The 17,502-nt window shown below is 41.5% G+C and overlaps 1 protein-coding gene across 11 annotated transcripts in view; it reads left to right on the forward strand.

Moving 5' to 3' along the window:
• Positions 1-17,502, forward strand: part of NCALD (neurocalcin delta) — a 430,559-nt gene that overhangs the window by 157,151 nt on the left and 255,906 nt on the right. The window contains exon 1 of one of the 11 annotated variants that reach the window (XM_079901533.1): positions 6,427-6,583. The exons of the other annotated variants lie outside the window; for them this stretch is intronic. The gene's annotated coding sequence lies outside the window, so the exon portion shown is untranslated. Of the gene's footprint in view, positions 1-6,426; positions 6,584-17,502 lie in introns of those variants that run through there. 11 annotated transcript variants of the gene reach the window in all.

Genomic DNA, 17,502 nt, shown 5'->3' on the forward strand with positions numbered 1-17,502 from the left:
TTCTATTAAATCAGTGCACTTTATTTTGGTTAGTTGGTTGGTTGGTTCCTTTTTTTTTTTTTTACTGTTATAAATAATGTTGCCATGAGCATCTTCTTGTGTACAGCGTTTCTTTTTTTTTCCTTTAGGATGAATTAGTACCCCGTGGAGGGGGATAAATGTTTTTATGGCTCTGGATACCTACTGCCAAAATATTTTTTAAAAGCCTCTAGTGAATACATGGAGGGAATGTTTTAGCTTCTTTTTAAAGCTGTGTGCTCTGCTCAGTGATGTTTACCACTTTGTGATAATCTGTTCTTGTAGATCTGAAGCCATGTAGTGCAAATTGTTCTGTCTCCCTAACTTGCTCTGCACCCATATGAAATTGAGGCTCAGTCTCAGTACAGCCTCACATCCAAGGGAACAATGTCCCATAGTCCAAAGCAATGACAAAAAAAATTAATTCCTATCTTTATCATAACTCTCAAAGAACATGAAACGAACATGAAGTTCTTAAATATACCTTTTCTCTTCTTTTCAATTCTATTTCATGCTGCAGTTGCTTGAAACTTCCTCTCTTCATATTGCCATCTCATTTCTAAATGGCTTCCCTGTTACTTTTCTGCTGACACGTACTGTCTAGCTCATACACTTAGCCATCTTCCCCGAAGCCCACACACTCGACCCATGACCCTTTTTCCTACATAGAACCTCCCCCCCGGGAAATAGAGTTTGAATGCTCTCTAGTGGATTTTCTCACACCCAGACTCAGACAGTGCAAGAGAAAACCCTGGAGCTGACCTGACAAGCAGGAGGGGATAGGGGAAGACCATCTGTAGTCACATATTAATAATTTTGCCCCTCTCCCAGATAATAATAACAGCTAATGTTTATGTGTTTACTAGGCGCTAAGTCCCTTGCATGTATTGTCACTGATTCCTAATAAAAACCTTGTGAATTAACTAATAATATCAATTCCATGTTTTAGATCAAGACACTGAACTAGAAAATGTTTTAAGTAACTCTCCCAATGTCACACAGGAAGTGACAGAGCTGGGATTTCAACTAGGTAGTTGGCTTTAGAGGATGGGTTCTTAACTACTATATACCACTATACTCCTTAAATTTCTATTTTGACATATGTGTTGACAAGTATGTTTATCTCAGATATAGCTATAGCTATAGATAAATAACTTTTCCTTATTTAATCAAAATATAGAGCCAGAGCTTGAAAACAAAGTGGAGTACTCATTTCTCATGAGTTACTTTTTTAAATTAAAAATTACTGGGGGACTTTGTTCTGCTGTCTGTGTCAGCCTACCTGTCTGATCTTATTAATCTGGGCCATGGAGTTGCCTTTATTACTTCTTGTTATGAGAAAGGCCTGTTTTGACAAGGTCAGTGGAAAGATTTAATCCATCTTAGAATCTGGAAGGTAAATCTGGTAAAAAGGATTTGCTAGTATACTAACAAGGAGTGACTGCTGAGCCTCTTAAAGAAAAGGGTTTGTAATTTAAGCTGCCTTTTATCAATTTCTCAAGTAAATGCACACATTTACTTGAGAAATGTCCTGGGTTCTGGGTTTGTTTTTAATGCATCGGCATTCATCTTTTATATTTTTCTTTTGGCTATGCCAATTACTTGGTCTGGTTCGCCGTTTTCATCCCAGAGACACCGCATGATGCAGTGCTCAGATAAGAATCCCCTTTTCCTTTGGAGAAATTGCTTGCAAGTTAGATACATGAACGCATCTTTCTCAGAGGAATAGAAAAGTGGATTTTTTTTTTTTCTTGAGAAGAAAATGTCTAGCAATTGGGGTCACTCTTCACAGTCAAAATTGACTTTAAAAAGATCATTTAAATGTTCAATTTGAAATACTGTCTATAGGCTGCTCTTCAAAGAGGAGTGCTTATTGAGAAAAGGCAGTAGTCCTCCAGTTTTCTATAGTGGAAAGAATGCTAGAACTCCTGGAGTCAGGAGAAATTAGGTCAAGGCCAGTTCTGCAGATAACCAGCTGCTTTGGGACTTATTACTTATCCTCTCTGAGTCTTACTGTCTTCATCTCTAAATTGAAGGTTTACAGTAAATAATTTCTACACCTTTCTTCATATATAATAAACAGAAGATAAATTTCCCTAGGCAGGTCTGACATAGGCAGCCACCTCCCCATTTGAGTGTTCCTCAATCCCTCCCCCACCAAATACTTATCAACCCGAGCTGGCTGGCTCAGGCTCAGAATTGCCTAATTAAAGCTTCATTCCTTAAGAGTAGTTACTGGTTAAAATAAAAGTATTACTAGATGGAACTTTGCAGGCTATTTGCCATATTATTTAGTTCATTTAACTAATCTAATAAGCAGTAATTGAACACATAAGATATTCAAGATGCTGAGTGGGGCTGTGGCTATGTTTGGAGTGATGGGGAGGAATGTAAAGATGAATAACATATGGTCCTGCACTTGAAGGACCCATAATGAGTGGTGGAGAACGGGAAGATCTGCATAAATACCAGATGAGCCCCGTGGATTGTGAGTGCCGTAAGAGTTCAGATGGAGAGAGGGATTGCTGTCAGCTGCAGTGGTCAGGGAATTTCTTTTTTAAATTGAGATTAGGCTTGAATATGGCTTTGAAAGACAGTTGGCTGATAAAAAAGACATAGGTAAGGGGCTATGGCTTGGCATGAATCAAGGCTTAGAGGTGAGAATAACAAAGGCAGATTGGGAAGTATAGTTCAATATACAAGGGGAAGCCATGATACCATAAAAGATAGACAAAGAAAATTAGATTTAATACAGTAAGTAAAAGCGAGTGCTCATTTGTTTTTAAACAAGGAAGTGACATGCTGCTGGGTGAATTTCAGGAACTTCATGTGATGGAGTGTGCAGAATAATTTTCAGGAAAAAAAACGCCCTAAGCCTTCAGAGCTTCAACCCTCACCCCTTGAATATTATTGAATGAGCGTTTTTGGAATTTGATCTGATGTCCTTCTAGGAAGAAGGGTTGACTGTAAATAATCTTGCCAGCAAAAATAAGCAGGTTGGGAAGAAAAAGTATTGCAAGGGTTTTTAAAGTGAAGGGGCAGAGATAGGTGTGCCTACTCTGGCTCTCCAGTCCCAGCATCATTAGCATTCATCCTCTTTCCTCTTCCATTTGTTATAGCCCTTAAAAGTGAGTAAAATGTCAAGTGTAAAAGGTCACGGGTACCTTTTTGGGGGGTTATATTTGGGTTCTCATGGTTTTAAAAAATGTAGAAGCTATAGAACCTGCCTTCTCCCTCATTTTTCTGTCCTCTCACTAGATGAAGACATATTTAATAGATTCCATATTGGAATTACTAGTAAAAGTTTTAGAGTCTAAGCGTCTGTTCTGATATTGCTGCGTAACAAATTACCCCAAAACCAAGGGGCCAAGCAATCACTTACATGCCTCACGAATCTCTAATCGGAGCTGGGCTGGGTGGGAAGGCTCATCTCTGCTCCACACGGTATCAGCTGGGACAGGTCAACTGGAGGCTGGAGGACCCACTGCCATGATGGCACCCTCTCATGGCTGGCAAGTTGGCTCTGGTTTTTGGCTGGGGGCTTGAGGTGAGGGGCTTGCCAGAAGGCTGGGATGGGGAACCCTGGTTTCTCTTCACATGGGCCTCTTCATGGTTGCTTGGCTTCCATGTGGCTTGGTGGCCGAGTTCCACAAGTGAAGATCCTGAATGAGAAAAAGAGGCGGGGCAGGGGTGGGGGGGGAAGAGAGAGAGAGAGAGAGCGAGAGAGAGGGAGCGCCAGACAGAAGTTCTACCGCTCTTTTGATCTAAATTTGCAAGTTACCAGCACAGCTTCCACCACATTTTATTTGGTGGATGTGAGTAAGCCATCCCAAATTCGAGAGTTGGGGAATTTGACTCCACCTCTACATGGGAGAAATATCACAGAATTTGCCAACAAGTTTTAAAGCCACCACAGCACCCATAGGATTCTCTGCCCCCACCCTGCCGCCTGGCCAGTTCATCTTCCTCTCTCTTTAATTGTATCTTTAAATGTTCATAGGAGTGAACCTGGGACACTGTCTAGGACAGGGCCAGATAGGTCACGTTTGTGAGTGAAGCAGGGTATGGGGATGGTGATGTAAAGGAGAGAATTTTCCTCACCTAAAGGAGACAGACCCAACCTCCCAGGCCACCACTCTGGAACTTCTGGCTGGATGGAGAAGCAGAGGTAAACTTCACCTTGTCCCACTAGACTCTTTCTTGTTGTTGTTCAGTTAATCTTCCTGATTATTTTTTAAGGACAGGACAGTGGGTGATATAATCTATATGGGTCAGGAGTGGAAACATGCTTTTAGAGGATGTCCTTCATCCTTGAAGCTGGTGTCTAAATGACAGTTCTCAGCGAGGGGCAGGATGCTGGATTAAAGGGAGCATGGGACTGACCTTGTTTAGATATTTTATGCTCTAATAAAGCAGATAGTCTGTGGATAGGCCCTTCAGCTACATCCATGTCCCTGACTCTGGTGTCTGCTGTCACATGTTACTTAGAAAGCTGGTATTCCAGCCCCCAAAGTGTGTGGGGTGCCTGAGCTCTCAGCACAGATGAGAAGCTGAGCTGCAAAGACCTGATCTGAGACGATGGTGGAAACTCTCTGGGTAGAGTTGTCTTAGGGAGTCACAGATTCAATCATAAAATACCATCCTCTGTGATTTGAAAAAGTGGTGGCTTTTCAGCACTCCTTTATCCTTGTTCTTAAACGGAAGAGATGTGACTGTATTCTCTTCAGGTGGGTTCTGCATGGCTAAAGTTACACTTGATAGCTTCTGGCTTGCCTTTAATTTCAAATATGGGAGAGAGAGGATGTTATTTGGAGAGTCCTTTAAGCCCTTTCCACTGATGGAAAGAGCACGATGCTTCATTGCTTGTTGATCTCCTAGGTTTCCAAGAGTTGTTTTTGAGTCAGTTAGAAATAGCTGAACAATTTTGGTATTAAATTGCAAACTCCTTTCACTTAGGAGCTCCAACATTTATTAGTCAGCTGTCCTATAGAACAGATTTTTCGCTCTTATTCTTAAAGGCCTTGCCCATTTCTTCGATAAATAACACTGTCTGATGTCAATGATATATTTTATTATACTGATATTTATTAAAACTATTTATGTCATGGAACCATATGCTGGAAGAGGGCTACGTCTATACCCTTGGTTTTGGAAGCAGAAGTTTGTTGTATTGGATGCAGAGCCTGGGATGGTGGTAGATGATGTTTTAATTAAGCAGAGATTTTTCCTTCTTTTGGGGTTTTTTTTTTTTGCATTAAAACCTTTAGAAAGGTTAAAGACTTAGAGAACTGTCCGAAGAATGAGTTGTTTTTATAAACAGCATATAACCAGTTGGTTTCTCTCCTCTCTCCTGGTTTCTTGGGTGCTCATGGCTTGTTGAATACTCAGGTGGAGGCATTTCTGGAGAATGCTAGATTAAAATAGTGCTGCAGAGTCCGGCAGGAAACAGAGGCACACTCAAGCAGGAAGTTTGGGAGAGTTTAAGGAAAGATCTATTTACAAAAGTGTAGGCAGGTTAAGGGAAACCAAATAAGGACAATGAAAGCACCCTGAGGGGACAGAGGAAGGGAACGAACTTCAGGTGGGAGAGGCCGCTGGATGGGGCTGTGCGTAGAGCAGAGGAACATATCCACCCACCAGGAGAAGACTGAACAGTAAACCCTCCGGCTCTCTTCCTTCTGCTCACGAGGCCTTCCATTGCAGACCCCAACCCGAACCCAGGGAGATGGCAAGAAGCCCAGCGCTGCATTCCATAAAATGTAGCCTTCTGGGCTTCTGAGCAGGGTGAAGCATAGAGAGTGGACTTGAAGGGGCCAATGGAGAGTAGCTATCACAGCAGATAAACACGACCCTACAGTTTTGGTTTGTTAGCTGTTTTTTTCACAAAAACAAGCTCATCTGGTGGGCCTAGTTGCGTGATGAATTTCATACAAGTTTCCCTCTAATAGGAAGGTGAAAATTCAGATGCATAAAATCCCCCCCCCACACACATTTTCATTAGCCTGGGGACAAAGGGGATTGGAAGCTTTCCATTTCTGGTTTTCTTCAGGCCACGGTGTGGAGGTGGAGTTCTGCGGGTGGATAGCAGAGGTGGGCTAAGGTATTTGGAACTAAACTTTCTTAGCGAAAAGGAGATCCTGGTTCTGGACTAGGGCAGTGAACCCTTGGCAGAGCCTCTGAGAGGGCCAGGGATGGGGATGAGGAGACAACGTGCCCGTCAGTTAGATTTGCAAACCCCTCACTGCCTGGTGGCAGAGGGACGGGACCTCAGAGGCAGGGGAACTCCTGTGGTAAATGTGCTCAGAAGGGAGAACAAGTTCCAAGAAGTGCTCAGCCTCTGTCTCAGAAGTGTATTTATCTGGTAGCCTCTGGCCATTTGGGGGTTTAGAACCGTCACACCATGCTTTATTTCTCTTTTAAAAATAGAATTGTCTAACTCTGTATACCCACGGGGTCATGTCTTTCAGTGTGGAAGCAGCCGGAAATAGAAGGGAAGAGAGCCCTTTACAGTTTCCAACGTATGCTAATTTATGTGTTGTCGTGGAAAATCCATTACATGAAAACAGTATGTGCAATTTTTTACGTATAAGAAATCAGAGGGATTTTCAAGGCTATAACCTTTTACAAGAAGCCTAACTGCATGCACATTGGCTCTCAACCATATAAAGTGGGTCTGTGGTATTTCCCATTCAGTCTGCTCCAATCTCAAAGTATCAGAAGGACTTGGTATAAGGCAAGCTCATGGTGCTTGCTCAAAAGCAGCATCTTGGGGGAGATTTCAGCTTCTGAGGCTTTGGCTCCTTCTCCAAAGGAAAGTTCACATCCAAAATATGGTTGTGAACTGCCCTCCGATACTGGAAATTCGTATACCTCAAAGGCTGCATTTAGAAAAAGGAATGATCACTTAAATAGGTTATGGAAGGTGCCACATTCAACAGGTGTATCCATGTAAAGACCCAAAGGGGCTGAAAAATTCCTACAGTCATTCGGTTTGAGAGGCACCTTAATTTGTTAATTGATCTGTTTGTTTGTTTGTGGTATGAGTTGGTGATCTACCTCTTTTCCAAATGGATAGCCAGTTGTCTCAACATCATTTATGGAGGAGTCAATTTTTTCCCTATTGATTTTATTTATTTATTTATTTATGACCATGCCACACAGCATACAGGATCTTATTTCCCTGATCAGGGATCAAACCCGTGCCGCCTGCAGTGGAAGTGTGGAGTCCTAACCACTGGACCACCAGGGAATTCCCTGTTATTGGTCTTGAATTCTAATATTCACAAAGGCAACCTCTGTGTGGGAGAATAAATAAGTAGTGTTAATTGCACTTGTTTTAATTCAACCATGAGAAAAATTAAGCCTTTCATAAGTGGCTGATTTTCTGGATGACAGTTTCTGCTGCAGAACCATTCCTTTTATTTTGTGATGGAAAGAAAGGTTTAAAATGTTTTCAATTAAAAGTTTCATTCTTTTTTTTCCCTTCTCTAAAAATATGCTGTGGAAGAATACTGTTTTAATTGGAAGAAATATTTAGCTCAATACAACTAAAATATAACTGAGTATAATCAGAAAATGAAATAATCCGGATCAGATCTGAAAGAACCCACAAGGTTCTTGTATGGATGCACACCAGAAATTTACCTTGAGACCTGCAGCTTTACAGGGTAGGCACTGAGGAGTCTTGGTCATAAGCCAACAGGCTGGACATTTGCTATGTGCAAGGCACAAGACTTGTTCTGTAAATATAAGATGAGATTATTGCCTTCCAGAAGCTATTGTCTAATTACAGAGATAAAATCCATGAAAACTAATTGATATATAAGAAATACGTAACTGTTCAATAGAAACAATGCCACAAAGCTGTGCAAGCTTATCTCCCAGATAAATGATACAAGTAATAAGTGTCTTATTCAGAAAAGGGAGAGACGATTATGGAAAGGCCTGGAGTGACTTGGAGATGGAACTTGAGTTGTGTTTTTCAGGACAGCTATGAGTTGATAGACTTAGAAAGGCCTTGGGCATTGATGGAGGAAATCATGAAATAATAGAGCATAAAATGGACAAGGATTGGGCTTCCCTGGTGGCGCAGTGGTTGAGAGTCCGCCTGCTGATGCAGGGGACACGGGTTTGTGCTCCGATCCGGGAAGATCCCACATGCTGTGGAGCGGCTGGGCCCATGAGCCATGGCTGCTGGGCCTGCGCGTCTAGAGCCTGTGCTCTGCGGCGGGAGAGGCCACAACAGTGAGAGGCCCGCGTACCGCAAAAAAAAAACCAAAAACAAAATGGACAAGGATTTCATGGTCATGTAATCTGGACCATACTTGAACACCACCAGTGAGTCAGCCTTCATGGGTAACCTGCTCTATTTTTGCTTAGCATTAGTCATCAGAAAGTTCTTCTGTTTGGTCACAGGTGCAATCTGTATCTCTTCCCCATTCCAACTCTTTAACTTCCATTCTAGTTCTTGCAGAGAACTCTGAACCCCTCTTCCATATGAGAGCCTTGAAGTATTAAGGAGTATTTTATGTTCCCTATGTCTCCTCCCTGCCCAGTTCTTTCAGCTGTTTCTTATTTTTCATCATTTTCAGATACTTTGCCATCTCGGTCACTTTTCTCTATGCATCTTGAGACCCTGCCTTTACCAGTACTTCTGTCTCCTGTAAAGCACAGATCTGATCACTCCACTGTTGAAAAGCTTCAGTGGCTCTCAAGTCCCCATGGAATGAATGCAGGCTCCTGTTTCCCCTTCTGTAAAATGCCACCTTAACCAGAAAATCCAGTATGATGCAGCATCTGATGTGTCCCCACCTCCACCTTTCCTGGGAGTGAACTTGGCTAGGCCCGGTCAGGTTCCTGGTGCAGGCAAGGATGGAGGGGAGTGAGGTCTTGTCATTGTGGTATTATTTTTCCTTTGGTGAAGGAGCAAAGCCATTGCCTGTGAGCTGTAAGTAGTGCCCTTCTGTTGTCCTGGTATTACATACGGCTTCCAGAGATGCCAAGGCTGATGTGGAATTGCCAGGCCTTCCTTTGGCTCTGGCCTCAGCCCAGTGCAGTGTCTTTCTCCTCACGGCTGCCAAGCCTTTGACCAAGGTGGTGCCACTGCCACCACCCCTGTCCTGAGTATGAGCTCATTAGGGCCTCAGGCCCCGATGTAACACAAAGGCTATGCTGGCTGAGTTTCTGTTTTTCACCGCTCCACGAAGCTAACAGGGTCTTTTGTGGCATTTAGGCTGGCTGGGAAAGTAGGTTAGTTCCCAGAAAGAAAGATGACTGCGGCCTGCAAAATGCATTCCTTACGCTATATGGATTGAGTTTCATTTACTTGTTTCTATTTGCTGTTCTCGCTCTGTCTTATAAGGATTTGAGCTGTTATAGTCCAACTCAGTACCCTTATCACAGCATTCTGAAAGGAAAAGTCTATCTATAAATTCAGGGAAGGAGAGTAGAGTGTAGCTTTTGGCTTTATTGAGAAAGCTCAGAATGACTTCTTGTTTTTATTCTGCGTCATTTTAAAGTCAATCACATGGCTTCTCTGCAGAGCCCTTATCCTACACTGATATTTCCCAGATTCATTTGTTGATTTGCTATAAGCTCCATGACAGCCTTCAGCACCCCGTTTTAATTCTCTGCATAGCACTTATCACTTCCTGGTACTTCTCATGTTTATTTGCTGATTTGTTGTGAGCTGCACGAGAGTATAAACACTATATTTGTTCATTACTCTGTCCTGTGTTCAGGAATGAATGTTACATCATTCGTGGTATAAAATGCATTCTTCTCCATACTTTGGAGTTGGAGTGGCCTTATGAGCCTTGTTAGGTTTTAGCAAAAAGAGAAAAATTTCCAGAATGAGTGCTATCCAAAAGATGCCTTCCTGCTTACTAGTGTCCCTTATGGCTTCTCCCAGGGTCCCACTACCAATGGTCATCCACCCACCCCCACTGGAATCTTCAGGAATGAAAAGCTGCCCACTGCATTGTACTTCCCTGGGGTTTTGCTTTCTGAGTATTTTTTACAAATTTATATGTGGCCTAAACCGATTGGTCTGAGTACCCTATTAACCGTATGACAAATATTTTGCTGCCAATCTTGTTCATTCCTCCTTTATCTCCCTGAACAACTGGAAAACTGCCTCCTTATTTCTTAAAGGGCCACAGCATTCAGATACATGAGCTGAGCTACAGACCCACATACATTTCTATCTACTTTACCAAATGTACTGTTTTCTTTGAGAGTCAGCCTGCATTCCTTCCTTCCTTCCCTTACTCCCACCCTCCCCCTCTCCCTCCCTTCCTTCTTTTCTTTAGGCTTTTGTTGAACACCTGCTGTATGCCAAGTCTTGTGCTAGGATCTGGGATACCATGGAAAATAAGACACGTAGGATGTCTGCCCTCTCAGAGCTTACAGTCATGAAGGTTTATTAGAGATTACCGATAAAACAGTTCTCCCCTCACTCCCTCTCCCGCCTGCCCCACCACATACACACAATACATGCTTCGACTGAAGGGTTAAGTTCTGTTTTAATGAGCATCATTATGGTGTAGAGACTGGCTTGTGGAATCAGATAGGCCTGGGATGACATCCCAGGTCTTCCATTTATTACCTGGGTGACGTTGCCCACATAACTTAATCTCTTTTCAGCTTTCTCATTGGTAAAATGGGGAGAATACAGGGGAAGGCGAAATGAAATGTAATTGACTTAAAGCACTTAAGATAGGACCTGACTCAATAAATGACAGTGATGAGAATGAAGATGGTGATCATAGCTGGGAGCCTGGACGGGGCATTTGGAAGGAGTTTGACCTTGGCTCTGATACACATGCTCTTAATCTCTAGTTTCTTGACCAAGATAATAGGATCTGTTTAAATTAACAAAAAGGAAAAGGAGGGAAACATAGTTGGGATATATATGAGTATAGTAATCATATTTTCTGAACTCAAAAGATCATCCCATGTAGACTGACAAGCATGTATATGCATTTCTCTGGAGAGGGGGCAGAATATTTGTATCTGGGCCACTGGTCACTGTGTAACATGGGCTGCCATCTCCTCTAACAAAAAAGCTACTGAGAAAAGACAAGGAACTTGTTGGGAACGGGTACCGAGTGGGGAGAGAAGGAAGAGAGGACAAAGCCTCTGGGCTTTCTCATTTCCTGCTCTATTTAACAAGACTTGCCTGTAGCTTTTATAGCCTGGTCCTTAAATAATTGAAGACCATCTTAAGTACCAAAATCTTCCATAAATTTCATGAAAGTGAGTAATGTGCCCTATCGCCCTGTGCTGAACTAGGATGGAAATTCTATGCATCGCAGTCTGCTGCGGGGACCCCTGTGAGTGGTAAAGGGGGAGTTCATTGTAGCAGAGCCAAGGTCCGCCTGAGAGAAGTGAATGCACCTGCCTGTGAGTGTTCACCTGTGGGGCCTTTAATGGGATTTCTGTTTGAAATTGGTTTTCAGTGTCTGAGGGGCCACGTTGAAATCCCCTCATTAGCACCAAGTTTGTTGCTTGGAAAACAAATTTTCTGTGAAAATTTGTTCATTATTTTTTTAGTGCCTTTTAGCATTTTGAGCACTTAGAATGACTCTTCAGGAAACAACAGGTCCAACGAAAAATGTCCTAAAGGAAAGAAAAGCAGCCTCTCAATTCTCTTAGAAGACTTGTTTTTCAGCAGAGGTATCTAAACATAGTAGAGTGTGGACATTGAATAAAAATAGTTTAGGACAAAAATAGAAAATAGAGGCTTGTTCTCCTGGTATGAAAACACGTGTAACGATCACAGCGTTTCTTGTTTTCCACCGTAACCATTTCTGAGTAACATTTCAGGCTGGGCAAACAGTTCTTTCTCCTTTCCACCTTCTAAGTCCCTCCCTCGGCTTTTCAAAGGACTTGCATTTCTGTCTTTGTTTCTTATTTAAATGTGAATTTCCATTAGGAGAAGATTCAGAAAAGACTATAGTGAGATGAAGTATGTCCATGTAAACCTGCTATTTCCTCCACTTAGTCAGGATACCCACCCCAACTTCCCAACCCTCCCCTCCCCCACGTCCCCCCCCATCCCACCCCTTTGCCTTGTGTTGGCATTTCCCCTGCATAGCACCTATCATAGTAATAACCTAAAAATAAATTTTGTTATTTATTTTAGAATATCTCCTTTTTTTGCTGGACTGGAATCTCCATGATGGCAGGAGGGGAGATTGTCCTGTTCACCTTGGTACATACTGGGCCTGGTTCAGTGACTGGCACATTGCAGGAGCTCAGTTTATATTTTGAGTAATAGCTAACTCAAAAATAGCTATTTATTGAATAACAGGCAAACTGCTAGTGAAAGAATCAGCCTTCAAAATACTTGCATCCATTAAACTTCAAAGTCTAAAAAATCCACGTGAGACTTATTTGTATATTGCTTTGAATGTTTAAGAGATGGTATATATCAAATGCTACAACTAAGTTGGATATGAACATTTGAGTTTCTAAAAGTGTGCATTGATTTCAAATAAATTATTGTATCTTCTCATCCCTGTGTGAGATAGAGAAGAGGTAGGTAGTTTTACTAAATTACAGCTAGCATAGGGAGAGTAAGTCATGGGTGAGGGTAGGGCCCCAAGCCCTGGCCTCTCATGAGAGCAGTCAAAGAAACATCCTTATATTACCAGTCAGGGTCCCATCAGGAAGTGAAGGCACCCTTGAACTGGCCATTCAAGCAGAATTTAACAAAATGAAAGTGAGGCTAGGGTTTATAGAAACTATTAAGAGATAATGCAGTACCCCAGGGCTAGCTACAGCTGGGAGCCTTTACTCCCACTAGTCCTGAAAGGTCAGGGGATGGAGAGTTACCAGAATCCATAGAGGGTGGCTGAAAGGAAAGGGCCATCCAATATGAGCTGTGCCCTTTGGTAGGAGCACTGCCAGCCCATGGCATCCTGGCAGGGAGGAAGCTGGGGCAATGCAAACAGCACCTTCAACCTTCTCCTACTTCCTAACCTCCTGCCAGTGCCTTCTATGGATACAATCCAACCGGAAGTCAGGGGATAAGGGAACCCATTGATTTAGTCCATAACGGTCAGGTGGAGCAGGTTGGAGAACGAATGTGAGGTGCAAAGAGAAGATAAAAGGTAAAGGAGATAGAAGACACAGCCGCATTCTCTTCACTGAAACCCACCGGAGGACAAAGAAACCCTGGAAAGTGTGGAATGAGGTTATTTATGTGAGGTCCTTGGAGTGTCAACCTGGGCACTGTTCCAATGAGAAGTGTTATATCCAATGCCATGGAGCAGCTCACTTTACAAACTAGCTGTCTCAGTAACTGGTCATTTGTTCAGCAAGTATTTGCAAGCCCTTTGCTGTGTTGGGTGTGAGAGCTTGTAAGGGAGGCTTTTGGTGCCCTCATTTTCCTTTAGTGCAAGTCTGTATCTGTAGGCTGTCCTTGAGTGCAGGTACTCAAGGTGAGGTTCCCAGACCAGCAGCAGAGCAGCAGCACCTTGGAGCTGGTCAGAAATGCAAATCCATGACCACACCCTAATCTTCCGGGTCAGCATCTCTGGGTTGGGGTTCAGAAAACTGTGTTTTAACAGCTCTCCAGGTGATTCCTAGCAGGCTTAAGCTTGAGACGCCTTAGCAGGTATTATAAACTTTCGGAACATGAAAAAATAAGCGCATGGCTGTTGAGTAACACACACACGCACACACACACCACTGCAGTTCACACAATTTTATCTTAATCTTGGCATATTTTCAAACAGTCCTGTAAAATAAGGAAATTGGATGAAAGAAGTGGTTTTCAAACAGTGTTTATCTGATCCCTTTCAGAGCCAAGGGGGTCACTGGGCCAATCCACTCAACTAAAGTGATACACTTATTTTTATAATATTTCATTTGGACACGGGGTTCTAAGGCTTAAGAAGCTTTGAAAACCCCTGTTTGAGATGATCAAAGGTTCCCTCTTGTTCAGATGTTCCATGGTGTTGTATATATGTGTCAATTGCATTGATGATGTATGGAATCTATATTTATAGCTTACATAGATGCATATTTTGTTTTATTTCAAAATATTAGAATTGACTTATGGCCAGAGGTGTTATTTTTCCGTTTCCTGCCCTTTGTGGTACAGCTGAAGTGGTGTGCCCATAAACCTTTCACCATGCGAATGCATGTGTGATTTCCAGAATGGCAGTTCCTTCTCGGCAACATGTCCTTAGTTGTTTTAGCTCTTATTGCTGTTTTGAACACAAAGCATTTGCAGAAAGTGTCACTACATTTCTGCTTGCATCAACTCTTGCGTCTGAACTGTCCATGTAAGCATTAGGCTGTTAATTATTTAAAAACGGAAAGTGGTATGGTTCAGCAGGCAGGCTCAGAGCTGTTCTCATCCCGGTTCTGTATTTGGCCTACAAATCCAAAACCTTGGGCAATCACCCATTATTTCTGTACTTGCATCTTCTTATTTGTCAAAAAGCCATAATAATATATTGCCTGCCTATATTAAATGTGGTGGCTCCGAAATTTCTGCTTAGAAGGGTGTTTGCGGCAGTAGCCTTGTTGCTAGAGGTGGGGAGTAGAATAAGGGCTTACTTGTCTTGAGGGCAAATTTGTAAAGCAAGCACACACTAGTTTTCTTAGTTTGTGTATCAAAATTCATAAAATTAAAAAATTTCCAAAAAACCTTTTTTTAGACTATATGGAAAATTAATAAAATGGCGATAAATTATATCAAAGAATACTCTTTAAAAAATTAAATTGGCTTTGGAGGAGAAATTATTGGGGCAGGAAGAACTAAAGTTTTTGCCCCAGCCACTTCTTTTTTTATTGAATATAGTTGATGTACAATATTAATGTTAGTTTCAGGTGTACCATATAGTGATTCAACATTTAAATACATTACAAAATGATCACCATAAGTCTAGTAACCATCTGTCTCTATACAGAGTTATTACTGAACATATTCCTTATGCTGTATATTACATCCCGTGACTTATTTATTTTATAACCAGAAGTTTGTTCCTCTTAATCCCCTTCATCTATTTCACCCAGCCCCCCGTCCCCCACCCCTTTGGCAACCACCCATTATTCTCTGTATCTGAGTCTGTTTTTATTTTGTTTGTTCATTTGTTCTGTTTTTTAGATTGCACATATAAGTGAGATCATACAGTATTTGTCTCTGTCTGACTTTTTTTCACTTAGCGTGATACTCTCTAGATCCATCCATGCTGTTGCAAATGGCAAGGTTTTATTTTTTATGGTTGAGTAATATTCCATTGTTTACATATACCACATCTTCTTTATCCATTCTACTGATGGACGTTAGGTTGCTTTCACATCTTGGCTATTGTAAATAATGCTGCAGTGAACATAGGGATGCATATATCATTTCAAATAAGTGTTTTGTTTTCTCTGGATAAATACCCAGAAGTGAAATTGCTGGATTGTATTGTAGTTCTATTTTTAATTTTTTTGAGGAAACTTTATACTGTTTTCCATAGTGGCTGCACCAATTAACAATCCCACCAACAGCGTACTAGGGTTCCCTTTTCCCCACATCTTCACCAACACTTGTTATTAGTTGTCTTTTTGATGATAGCCATTCTTACAGGTGTGAAGTGGTTTCTCATTGTGGTTTTGGCTTGCACTTCCCTGATGATTAGTGATGTTCAGCATCTTTTCATGTGTCAGTTGGTCATTTGTATGTCTTCTTTGGATAAATGTTTTTTCAGGTCCTCTGCCCATTTTTTAAATTGGATTGTTTGTTTTTTTCATATTGAGTTGTATGAGTTCCTGATATATTTTGGATATTAACCCCTTATTGGATGTATTATTTGCAAATATCTTCTTCCATTCAGCAGGTTGCCTTTTTGTTTTGTTAATGGTTTCCTTCACTGTGCAAAAAGTTTTTACTTTTATGCGGTCCCATTTGTTCATTTTTGCTTTTGTTTCCCTTGCCAGAAAAGACAGATTCCCCCAAAATATTGCTAAGACAGACGTCAAAGAGCATACTTCCTAGGTTTTCTTCTGGAGGTTTTATGGTTTCATATCTGACATTTAAGTCTTTAATCCATGCATCTGAAAAGAATGTGTATTCTACTGTTTGGGGATAAAAATATTCTGTATATACCTATTAATTCCATCTGATCTAATGTGTCATTTAAGGCTGATGTTTCCTTATTGATTTTCTGTCTGGATAATCTGTCCCTTGATGTAGCGGATGTGTTAAAGTACCCTACTACACTAAGTCCCCTACATACGAACCTTCAAGTTGTGAACTTTCAAAGATGTGAATGTGTGTTCACATGTCCAGTCACATAAGTTAGTTCACGTGTCTGGTGTACATTGTCACGTGTGTGCATCCTCTATAAGTGGTTGTGCTTTTGTGTACTCTACAGTACAGTACTGTACAGTAGTACGGTATTTTTATTTCAAGCCTAGGATGTCCAGAAGCAAGCGTAAAAGCAGTGATGATGTAGCTGGTACTGCTAAGAAGTGCCAAGCGATAACAATGGAGCTTGCTGTGCAGCACAAGGAGCTTACTAAAGAAGACCTGATGGAATTGGAGACCCAGAGAAAGGATGAAGAGAGACGAGGAAGAAGAAGTAACTGAAGAACTGAAGTGATTCACTATGCAGGAAATGGCAAGGGGATTTTCTTTATTTGAGGAGGCACTATTAGTTTTTGAGGCACAGGACCCGAACGTAGAATGGTACACAAGGGTTGCAGCAGCTGTTCAGAATGCAATCCAGTGCTACCGTGTCATCTATGATGAGAAAAGAAGAGCTATTACCCAGACATCACTGGATCATTTTTTTCAAGAGGGTAGATAGAATTGAATCTAGCAAGGAACCAGAACCTGTGCCATCAGCGTCAGGCGTGAGTGAGATTGCAGCCTGCCCTCCGTCTCCTATTGCTGAGGATCCTTCAGCTCTACCATCTCCCACCTCCTCTCCCTCCTCCAGTCAGTAACTCTTCTTGCTTGTTCACTCGATGCCAACCCCTCTATGCCAGCTGTTGTACTGTACTACTGTACGTTTCAAGGTACTGTACTGTAAGATTAAAAATGTTTTCTTTATTTTTTTTGTTTTTTTTATGTATTATTAGTGTGAAAAGTATTATAAACCTATTATAGTACAGTACTATATAGCTGATTGTGTTAGTTGTGTACCTAGGCTAACTTTGTTAGACTTATGAACAAATTGGACTTATGAACTTGCTCTCAGAATGGAACTTGTTTGTATGTAGGGGACTTACTGTATTATTGTGTTACTGTCCATTTTTCACATTATGTTTGTTAATATTTGCTTTATGTATTTAGGTGCTCCTATGTTGGGTGCACATACAATTGTTATATCTTCTTCTTGGATTGATCCCTTTCTCATTATGTAATGTCCTTCTTTGTCTCTTGTTACAGTTTTTGTTTTAAAGTCTGTTTTGTCTGATATAAATATTGCTACCCCAACTGTCTTTTTAATTTCCATTTGCACGGAATATCTTTTTCCA

Source organism: Stenella coeruleoalba (genome assembly GCF_951394435.1).
Source record: "Stenella coeruleoalba genome assembly, chromosome: 17".
NCBI classification, from domain to species: Eukaryota; Metazoa; Chordata; class Mammalia; order Artiodactyla; family Delphinidae; genus Stenella; species Stenella coeruleoalba.